Source organism: Chaetodon trifascialis, chromosome 15 (genome assembly GCF_039877785.1).
Source record: "Chaetodon trifascialis isolate fChaTrf1 chromosome 15, fChaTrf1.hap1, whole genome shotgun sequence".
Taxonomy (NCBI): Eukaryota; Metazoa; Chordata; class Actinopteri; order Chaetodontiformes; family Chaetodontidae; genus Chaetodon; species Chaetodon trifascialis.
Window position 1 is genome coordinate 593,252 of NC_092070.1, and position 12,085 is coordinate 605,336.

At 39.9% G+C, this 12,085-nt stretch overlaps 1 protein-coding gene across 1 annotated transcript in view; it reads left to right on the top strand.

Annotated features, from left to right (window-relative positions):
• Positions 1-1,843: 1,843 nt before the first annotated feature.
• The window catches only part of fbxl16 (F-box and leucine-rich repeat protein 16), a 113,873-nt gene continuing 103,631 nt past the window's right edge, over positions 1,844-12,085 (top strand). Inside the window, exon 1 of the mRNA XM_070980231.1 lies at positions 1,844-2,240. The gene's annotated coding sequence lies outside the window, so the exon portion shown is untranslated. The remainder of the gene's footprint in view (positions 2,241-12,085) is intronic.

Here is a 12,085-nt window from a genome sequence, read left to right on the forward strand (position 1 = left end):
TCTCTGGTCTGCATCTTTGGGTCCTGTTCTAAAAACCATGGTGAAAACCATAACATTTGGTTTCCGAAATGTCACAACATGCGACTGAAAATAACGTCATGTGAGCGACCTATGTTTACACTCGCGCCCATAGGTTTGGCATAGTTATGATGTGCTTGACGCTGTATTTATCCGGGTTCATGTAAACGACAACATTTTTGAAAATGATGTTGTGTGCACGATGTTATTTTTGAAAACGAGGGGTGGGAGGAGGGGCTAAAATATCCGTTTTCCAAAATACTCTGCTACGTGTAAATGTAGGCTCAGTCTCTTCCGAAGGATTTCATCCATGAGTATGGTTGAGTCAGACATCTCAGGAGACAAGTCAGAGGACTCTGAGGAAACTACAGAAAATGAAATTTAATATATATTTTACTGTGTAATGTGTAAAATGCTTGATTATACGAGACTGTATACTCACCATCATCACAAACAGCTATCAACACGTTGCCTTGTCCAACAAGGTCGCTGAATATTTCAGAATTGACCTCTGTCCCTGTAGCATCTTTGTAAGTCAATTCTGCACCCGGTGGCAGGCAAAATTTCTCAATGACTGGAAAAATTGTGATATGAAATTGAATATTCTTTTAAAGTCAGCCCTATTCGTTTCCTCACAGCAAATTACTGATGTCAAATACAAATATTAAAGCACTTCAGAATGACAAATGAATTAATGATGCATTTAAAAATTGACAAGTTGCATTACCAAAACTGTTAAGCAATATATCCCCTTTTAAGAAAGAGTCGGCACAAATCAGTATATGACATTAATCAGCTTACACAATGAGGTTTTAAGTATATTTTTAAATTTAGCACTCATCCATGTAAAATAAATGTGCTGTGGGAGGAGCTTAGTTTTTTAAATTAACTCTGGCAGAGTTAAAGTAACAGTGGTTACTTTAACTCTGAAATGTTTAACCCTGAAAATTCAACACACTTAAGTAGAAGAAAGTAAAAAGTAAAATATGATTTTGAAATCAATAGTCAAAAAGCAACCTTGGAGATAAGTTGCGATGGTGAGGATGGCTGAAAGCTAAAAGTTCATATTCTCATTCCTTTGCTTCTCTTCAACACCATGCACCTCTGCTGGCTAAAGCCACGCAAACTGAGGTTTTAGTGCTCTCTAAAGTTTTCCTTATGGACCAATCTCAGTACTGAAAGGTGGAAAAAAGCACTGGAGACAACTCCTCTCACTGTAAAAAAAAGTACTGGACTGAGAATAGCTGCATCCATGCTCTGTACAGTGTGTTTTATTATGTGCAACATTATATTCTCCCCTTCCTCCGAGGCTCCATGTTCATACTCAGCTGCTGTGTTCACTGTTATTGTTGACATGAACTCAAACAAAATGCAGATGGTTTTCTGTGAATGGTACACATCCAGTGCATTTTGGAGTCAGTGTAACTCTGAATTTACAAATGGACTCTCTTTCAGTTTTTTGGGTGAATCTGCTGCCATGCAAATTACAAATATGTGGGGATTGTTCGTATGTATTATATACTAGGGGGTGGCACACATGATTCCCACCAGCGCATACTCTCAGCTACATCAGTCTTCAATAGAGGGGCCCTTTGTGCATTTAACCCCTGCACTTAAGGGAATCTGTGTACGCCACAAGCCATCTGCAATTACACAGTTGCATACACACAGACACAGCCTGCATACACTGGTAAAGCACTTACTGTACCTGTGGTTCATTTACGGTGTGAATGTGTCTGGGCTGCAGAACAATCAGAGGCTGCTGCTGTTACATAAGAAGCAGACAGTGTGGCTCTGTGCACAGCGCTGCTCCAGCTGCCCTATCCTATCTCTTTAAATAAGACAGAGCAGCTCTGCTCTGCGTGTGTGCGTGTGTGGAGGAGAAAGAGAGGGCCACTCTGTTGTGGAGGAGGACTAGGCAATCGGAAATCAAATAGAGAAATTATTTTGAATAGCTTTGAGCGATTTTGCAGAGGGGGCTGTGTATCGGGTTTCCCAAACGTTTAAATGATTCTGATTTTGGACCTGGGTGCTCTTCTTGTATCTATGGGCTCGCTCCGCGCATCGCTCACCTCCCGATAGGACATTACGGGCAGGGCTTCCTCCTAATAATTATTTATTTCCCCTTCTCTGCACCGCAACGTTGGGAAAACGTGATCGAGAGGTAGCGATATCAGCGTGCTGACTATGGATTAATGCCCCAGTGAATTTTCATCAGAGAGGTAAGGAATGCTCCGAAAAAAAAAAAAAAAAAAAAAAAAAAAAGCGAACAAGGAAGATGTGTCCATGTTTGCAGAATATGTGTGTAGAATGTCAATACTTGTGATGGATGATGAGGTGGTGGGTTATGGCAGCCGTGCCCACACTGCGGCTCCTCAGATGAGGCGGAGGAGACTGCAGAGAGATCGGGGGTGATGTGGGTGAATGGCGCTGGGTTTTTCAGCTCTTTGTGTGCATGGTGAGGCCTTTGGGAGACGGAGCTGATCAGTCGCATCGAGCTGCGTATTATTAACAAACACGATGACGTCAGCGTCTGCCAGTGACGCAATCTCTTTCGTTCTCATTTGTGCAGCAACGTGATTTCTTCTTTTTAGTCCTTTATTTCGAAACCAGGTATTTAATGAGTTTCTCTGTGTTTGTCGTGATTCTATACCGATGCTCTGTTAGCTGTTTTTCAGTCTCGTATGGGCTCCATGACATTTCTATACTTTCTATAATTAATGATCACTTAATCCTTTTAACATTTAATCCTCCGACCCCCTTCCATTTAGTAGCTTTGAGATTGGTAAAGCCATCTTTGTATGTTTGATAACTTTTGGATTTCCTGTAGAATATAATTGATTGTGCATTTGAACCATATTTGGCTGTAACGCATGTGGTTAGAATGACTGATCTACTGATGGAGGTGGTGTTGGTGGACCTTGTGAGGACTACACTTCCCATAATGTAAGCTGACAGCTTTCAAACTCCGCCCCTCTCAGTTTGTAGTGTGTGTGTGTGTATGTGTGTGTGTGTGTGGGGGGGCATATGAAAAGCATATTTAGTTTAACAGAAGGCTTCCTTTTGATGGAAATAAGTTGTGATGAGCAAATCAGTTCTTCTCAATGTATCACTAAAATACATTTATTAAAAAGATTTACTCAACAGATTTGTTCTGTGCTAAAGGTTCTGTAATAGCTACCTGGCTTACACGTGCATTTAACTCATCTTAGATAGCCAACTTGCAAGATGCTGAAAGTAGAACTAAAAATGAAAGACACAACACCGTTTGTGCAAGATATTGAGGCTTTTATGACTTTGTAAGAGAATTCATTAATGAGTAACTAAAATCTTTCATAAACATTGTGACGTTTCAGTCTAACTGTCTCTCTGTGTAGGTGCAGGAACACACACACACACACACACACACACACACACACACACACACACACACACACACACACACACACACACACAGACTCAATAGCTTTTTGTGGAAAGACAGGATTTCAGAAAACACAGGAAACAGAATTAAACCCCAACCTCTTCTCACCAGCCACAAGGGGTGATGGACAGGTTTTGAACGAACAACCTTGTTTTTCCTCTTCAGATACATCCATCCATCCATCCATCCATCCATCCATTCTCTATACCCGACTATTGGGCGTTGGGCGAAAGGCGGGGACACCCTGAACCGGTTGCAAGTCGATTGCAGGGCAACATATATAGACATACAACCATTCTGTCTGTGGTCTGTGCCCAGAGAGAACCCATACATGCACGGGAAGAACATGCAAACTTCACACATAAAGGCCCCGCCTGACCTGGGGATTGAACCGGTGACCTTCTTGCTGTGAGGCATGTGCACTACCTGCTGCGTCACCGTGCCGCCCTCTTCAGATACAGTCAACACAAATTGGAAAAGCCACAGTCCCCTCTGATTGTGTCCCTCTCTCTTCCACTCCTTTTATTCACCATGAGTATTTGCAATGGTCAGAATCATCTAAAATGTGTAAATATATTTATCTTGTTTTTTCAGATCATGTACTAATTTTAATATTATGGAAATTTGAACTCAAACAGTGTACCACACTGCTACTGAATGACTTTTTGGTAATACATGTTATCCAGCAAACTTAGACATAAAGTATTTTAAGTTTAAATTAGGTTTAACCTAAATTCTTACAAATTATTGTTACATAAAACCTTTTTGCACTCCATTTTTCCTCAACTATTGTTTTATTTTTCTATTGAAAAACTGGAATACAATATCAAGCGACCTGAACCATTTGGATGAATACATCGACAAATGCTTCAGCAGACTCTCCCTCATGAACAAAGAAAATACAGACAACACAAAAACAGGCAAAGGCAGCTTCACTCCAAACAGTAAGAGATTTCATCCAGGTTCACTCTCAAGCTCAGGGACAACACCATCCACATCTCTGAAACCTCCTCATGAGAGCACATAGGGCTAAACTAAACTATCAAAATTTAGTTTTTCTAAATTCTAATTCTAAATTCTGTAATTCTGTTTTGTGTGGAGCACTGTACAAAAAACAATTTCCCCTCGGGGATCAATAAAGGAAATCTGATTCTGATTCTGATTCAAACATTGTGATTACTTGAGTGGTGTGCAGTTTAGGAACAATATGATTTTCTTGTGGGGGTTCATCAAAAATGAGAAATGATGATGATCTGATGTCTATAAGTTTTGAATTATTATAGTCATCAATGTTGCATTAGACTCAGTAGATGTAGCATTTTCTTGATGCGACAGGTCTATAATTTATTTGTCAATATTCCTGAGAGTGAAATCTTGAAATTCTGTCAAGTCAAAACATCCCAAAATATGAGCTGGTAACAGTGTCTGACTCTAAAGTGTCTGAAAAGAAACTTAAGAGGTGGGTGCATTATTTGGCAAAATAGATTTTTCATTTTTCATTTGCATCCATCTCTTGTCTGAGCTTAGATCACTGTGAGATGTATGAAATTTTTAATGCCGAGTCAAAATAGCCCAAAATATGAGCTAGTAACAGTTGGGGATACAACATTGAACTACAATACTGTCCTTGCATTCCTTCCCAGGAGATTTAACACAATTGCCCTCACTTGACAATCTTAATGACTGTTTTTCCACACACGTGATAATAACCCCAAAGAGGTTAAATATCGGGGACCCCCCCACCAGTCAGTTCAAACTGAAGAGCCCCTTGGATGAGAGGTGACAGTCTAGTTGCCCATGATTCTGTCCTCCTTGGATAACCATGACCTGGATGACTGAGAATCTTCACTGACAGCTGGTAACAGTGTTTGACCCTAAGGTGTCTGAAAAGAAACACAAGGCCAACATGAGTTGGCCAAAGAAATTTTGTACCTGCAGAGATTTGCAGCCACATCTTTTTTGAGCATTGATGACTGTCAGATGTATGAAATTCTCAATATCAAGTCAAAACTACTGTTTAAACTGTTATTTCATTCCCAGGCCTCCTAGTGATGGAGTGGGTGCAGTATTTACAACCTGAGATTTACCTGCAGGGAATTCCATGTCCTATCTCAGGACAGGCTGAGCCTTACACTTTCTGTAATTAACATTAACAGCATTTTTTCCCCCAAGGGGAAATCTCATGTTAAACACAATGTTCTACACTTTACTATGTACAGAATTGCAGACTCACTTTGTTTCCTTTTCTTAAACTGCTGGGTACTTTGTCTGCCCTGGCCTTGGTAATATGCCTCCAAATATTCACTTGCTGGATGATACTATATTATATCATAAATATAAATAACCTCATCTAACTGTTAAAATATAAAAGTATGCTGTAGATGGAAGCATACAAAGTGTATTTTGGAAAAATGCCATATAATGCCATAATAAGGATTAAAAGAACATAAACAGGACAGAGAAACAAAACATGAAATCGACATGAACTTTGATGAATGGGCATGCTAAGACGAAAAAACAAATCCACATGTGAATGGTTGATTAAACTAAAAGTTCCAAAATAAAAACTAAACATTTTAGACACAAGGAAGCAAACACGATAATAATAAATAAAGGACAGTGGGACTAAATAATTAAATGTAATACAACCATAGCATATGACTGTGTGTAGGTCCACAGAGGGCAGAGTTACTCATCCAGTGCTGGACTCCTATGCAGCCATGATGGTACCACTTACCACAGGTGTCACAGCCAATTTGAAAACTGCACATTAAAGTTTAATATAATCAACATTTCATATATTTTGTTTCATTATTCTGAAATCAAATCAAAAATCTAATTAAATTTATTCATAAAGCACAGCCATTGACCAAAGTGCTGGACAATTTTCAACATAAAAGCAGCATAATATAAAGGCAACATGAAAGCAACATACAACAAGAAACAGACAGAAATAAAACTCTCACACTGAGTTAAAAGCCAAAGAATAAAAAATGTGTTTTAAGATGTGATTTAAAAACAGGCAGTGAGGGGGATAATCTAATATGCAGAGGCAGCTCATTCCAGAGTTGGGGGGCTACAACAGAAAAGGCCCAATCTCCTCTGTTTTAACCTTGCTCTGGGTACAACTAAAAGCGACTGATTGGCAGACCTAAGAGTTAGTACTGGCTCATGTGTCACTAAAAGCTCAGCCAAATAACTTGGAGCTAGCCCATGTAAAGATTTAAAAGCAAAGGTTAAATTTTTTAAAACTGATCCTAAAACGTACAGGGAGCCAGTGAAGGTAAGCCAGCACAGGGGAAAATGTGCTCTTGCGTGTGTATTCCTGTTAAAAGACCAGCTGCTGCATTTTGGATTAACTGTAAGCGTGAGAGAGAAGTCTGGCTAACACCAACATAAAGAGCATTACAGTAGTCGACGGGATGAAATAAAAGCATGGATGACTCTTTCAAAATTATTAAAATCTCTGATGATTAAGACCCTTTCATATTTTGGCATAATGCCAGCCAAGAAAGTGGAGAAGTCGTTCAGGAAATCCTTATTATATTTGGGTAGTCGGTTAACCACAGCACATAATACCGGGTGGGAGCGATCCCACTCAAACATACTTAATTTGAAGCTCGAGTAAGAGTCTGACAACAGGTGCCTACAGTGAAACAGTTTCTTAAAAACAGTTACTACTCCTCCTCCTCCTCAGCCAGTGGTTCTTGGTGAGTTAAAATATAAACAGTCCGGCGCAAAAGTTCAGAAAAAGGGCTCAACTAACAGACACTCAGCCAGGTCTCTGTAACAAACAGAAAGTCCAATCCATGGGAGAAGAAGAAATCATTCAGGATAAATGTCTTAGTTAGAGATCTGGCATTTACCAGGGCTATCCTGGTTGGAGCTGGGTTGACAGACGTCTGGGGTTCAGGGATTTGGCCCACCTCTACGGAGGTGAGGTGAGCGAAGGCGGGGGATTAGGATCTCGTCATCTGGGCCGACAACAGGAACCAGCCAGGTATACTGTATATGGGATCCAGAGAGCGCCAGGAAACATAGCGCCGATGATCCGATCCATCTTCAGACAGAATATCGTGGGGATTAGATCCAGGAGACAGTGCCAGGAGGAATTTCAGTCTCACCAGCAAGCCACTGCGCTTACCGCAGTGTCTCTGATGCCTCCTCCGGGGCAGTGGAGCTGAAGCGCGGCATAGGTAGGCAGGTATATCTGATAAGAACCGAGGAAGAGCTTTCTGTCCGTAAAAAGTTGTATTTCACCAGATTATCTGTAGCAACACGTATGTTCAGTAATGCTTGGCAATCATAAGCCAGTGTAGAGTTGGAATTCTCGTGATGGAAGACAAAAACAACACAAACACAAACAGAGCTGACAGCAGCTGATGGCAAGCCACACACACTGGCGCCATGACACCCTGCCCCGATGAGCACACCAAATGAAATGGCTTTTGTCTTACCGTTGGCATTCCTATTATCATACCACTGGAATGCAATGTTGTAAACCCGGTACAAGCAATGTCTTTTATCCTATCATTTTAATGTTATTATTTTTACTGCAGGTAAGCATTAGTTACCTAGCAAAGATAGCAAAGATGTTCCCAAAACATCTTTCACATTTGCAACCTCAGTAACTGTTACAGAGCATTAATGTGCTGTACTACAGAGAATGACTGTAACTTCTTTGGCCCTACTGGACCTCCCAGTGAACCCTTCCACATGAACACGCTTCATGTGTACCAGCATCTTTCAAAACAGGAAATTAGATTTTGATTTTGAAAGAAGTATGTGTAAAATGATGCAGTTTTACATAAAAAATGTGAATTTGATATTTTGTCAATATACACTAGATTCTGCTCAAGCCTACCTATTGGCAGTTAGTAGTTAAGGGATTGTCAAAGCTCAAGCACATTGATTAAGATTTCTACAGTAAGTCTGAATGAAAAGATGAAATAAGAATTTCAATAAGTAATAAATAAGAGAGAATACAATAATAATAATAAATCAAATTAAAATTTCAGCCAGAATTGCATGCACAGTGTTTTCAAGCTCACAACTCATTCACTTCTGCAAGAATGAGAAATAGTCATCTTTCTGTTACTAGAGTGCCCAATGATTTAGCTAACTGTTCACTGAAATGAAAATATTTTCTTAAATAATTGGCAAAGACAAAACCTAACCTGTTAGACATGCAGATATACCTGTCCATGAAGTGAAGCCTCTTTGCTTACATGAAAAACTTAATACTAAAAAAAAAGAAGTATGTCTTTACTGTCAAAGAATTAAATATTTGCAGAAACATACTTTCATCTATTTTACTTTGTGTATATCTGACACTTGACACTCCCCAGGATACGGGTGCTGGGTCAACCAGGCATGTAGCTACAGGCACAGATGCTGCTGGGGATGTAGCTGCAGGTTCTAAGGCTGCAGGTTGTGTGGCTACAAGTCCTGTGCTTGCTGGACCTGTAGCTTTTGATGCCCTGACCTGAGCTGCCTTGGATACGGGTGCTGTGGCTATAGCTGAAAGTGCTGTGACTGTTGGTGTGCTAGATGCAGGTACTGAGGCTGCTGGGGCTGTAGCTACAGATGCAGTGGTGACTGGAAGAGTGGCAGTTAGCAGCTAGCTGCTTGTGTAGAGACAATCCTGTGGGGACCCCTTGGCTTCTGGATCTTGAAATCTCTCAGGTGGTAAATGCTGACTGAGATCAGCACTTTTGAATACCAGTGATGTTACAGTAAATTGCAAATAAATAAAGTAGAAATAAATTAAAGGTCCCAGATTATGAAGCGTTTTCAATAAGTTAACATAGGTCTATGAGTTCCATAAAATGTGTTTTTGAAGCTGTTTGCTTGAAATAGCTTTTAGGAAAAGATTCTCGCCTCCCTCTATTTCCTTTTGCTTCAGTCTGTGCTGTCCTCACAACACGTGCCTGTGTGCTGCTAGACAGCTAGCGAACCATTTAAGAAAACTCCGTACACAAGGCTTTCTTTTCTTGCTTTTATGGAGCTGTCTTGTAGTCAACATGCCAATCATACATGATGTCAAATGTTGACAAATGTTGACAAATGGTAACTGTAACATACAGAAAAATGCAATTACTATCTATAATATATGTGGTATGCTAACACAAACACGTAGTTAACACATGTCGGTAACATCGGTATCCGCTAACGGAAACACAACTGACTTTACAAACTTCCTCAAAATACTAATTCATAACATTTATGGCCTCTATATAAGTGCTTCGTACACATAATACTTACAAAGACGAAAATTTCCCAAGGCTCAAATGCTCTGGAGTCAACACAGCGTGTTATGAGTGTTTTACGATCTTGATTTCTGCCGTACCGCTAGCCAGTCTCTCGTGATAGAAAAAACACCAAAGACTGTCTATTCATGAGATGAGCACCCACTCTGCATTAACCAAAACGATCCTTTACGAAGAGGTGTCTCACTCTGATAACTTTTTAACCATAGCCTTTTAACAGTTTTTAACCATGAAATCAACTTAGTTATTTTTACATTATGAACTTATTTATAACCTTTCAACAGATTTATGAAATTCTAAATGTCTTTGATCCAAAGGCATGACACAGTCCCTTTCAGAATCCACTGTTTCTGGTGTCTGTAGCTTTAAATGCAAATGAGCTGCTGCTTTCCCGCCTATAAAGTGTTACCGTGGTGATGGGGAGAGCTTAGACTTTAACATTCCACTACCCATGTGAAAGTAGCAGACATAGCGGCAATGAACAGACTGAGTGCTTATATAGTTCAACCATACATCTTCGAACCTGAATTGGATCCTGAAGGGAGGGGAGGCTCCTACAGAACCTCAGACTCAGAGAATTCAGGATGGTTCTGAATGGTTAGTCAAAAAATGTCTTTCCTTTTTTTTCTCTTTAATATGAGCGCCCCCTGTACAGATGTGCACAGTTCAGATGGTCAATGCTCACACTAGTAAGCACCAATCCTAACTTGTAGCATACCAGAATGACGGGGAGAAACTTATTTAAAAGCCTCGACCAAGCATTGTCACCCAAACGAAACATAATTCATACCCCAAGAAATTATATGGGCATGTAACGTAAACACAAAAATAGTGTATGTCCACTTTGGTGCATCTGCTGATTTCACCATTTCAGGCAAACCACACAAGTCTGGTATCATATGAAAGCAAAGCGTGTGAAGGTCCTGGTTGTTTATGTAAAGAGGAGGAGGTTCACAACATCGTTTCCAAAAATGTTGTCGTTTACATGAACCCGGTGTAGCAGAACTGGCCTCTAACTGACCTTCTCTTACCCTCTCTGCAATACTCCAGAGAAATGGAGTTGTAAACCAGTCTAACTGGTTGAATTATAGACCACCTGGTTTGCTTACAAGGAAGGTGTTAATTTCAGAGACAAGATGTCTGGCCAAGAGGAATCTCCTCCATGTTTTCTTTTCGGGGAAGCCAGAGACACAGACACCTCAACATCAAAGGTTGCCTTCTCCTCACCTTCTCCTCACTATGTTTCTCATGGCAACGCTACTTCTCTCCTGATAGCCCCATGAGAGATCGGGACAATAAAACTGTCTGAATGAATGGTGCCAGGCTCCAGAGGAACCTCCAAAAATCAGATAATGCTGATGGGTTTTAAATTGGACATTCCTGAAGCAACTTGTGGTGTATGCTTGTGTGCTTCTATGTTCTTCTATGTTGAACTTAACTTTTGATGTTTTCACCTTACAGGATTCCCAATATGTATAATATTGATGTTTTTCCAGTTTCTCTAATTCGAAGAATGACAAAGTTGTGATTTTAACTGTTTAATAAAGTTTGTCTGAATTTGTATCATGGAACCATACTGCCACCTAGAGGTTCGTAACAGTCAGGTTGAATACGTTTGACGTGATGCGTTTAATAAGTAACCGTAATAGTGATAATCATTTTGGGCAAATATAGTCTGCCTTTCTTTATTTCTTTATTTTGTGTTAGTTATACCTTGAGTCATCATTCATATTAGGACGAGCATTATAAATTGTTACCATGATTATCGTTTAATGTTGTCATCCAATCATAGGAATTACCTAACGCATGTTGTGAACAATGTTGAAATGTCATTGAAAATCGTCCATTCAAAATATAGGTGATTGACCATAGTGAGAAGCAGATGAGCCCCTCGTATGAATCATTAATTAATTCCAGCTCCATGAGGCGAGATTACATCGTGCGCCATAAACCGTCCTACGTGAGCGACGGCCTGCCCATTAGACACGCCCTGGAGCGAGATTTAAATGTCTGCAGCTGCAGCATGAATTCAGTGCGCGTTACCCAGTCTTGTTTTAAGTTATGTTACGTTATGTTTTAGTTTGTTTGTTACTTCTCAGTTGTCTTAGTCTTGTACAGTCGTTTTGCTCTTTAAGTTTTTCCCGTCTTCGAGCTACTCAAAAGCCATACTGAGTAGCGTGATTTATTTTTCAGAAGACGTGTTTCTATAGTTTTGCTGTAAACTTTCATTTTTCCAAGTCACACGTTTTTGTTTTAGTATCTGTAAAATTTAGTCAAATTTTGTAGACCCTTTTCAACTGGCCATCGAAGAGACTATCAATTTTGTTACTATCAGTCTAAAATAATCCTTCACGGACTCAACCGAAACAAAACC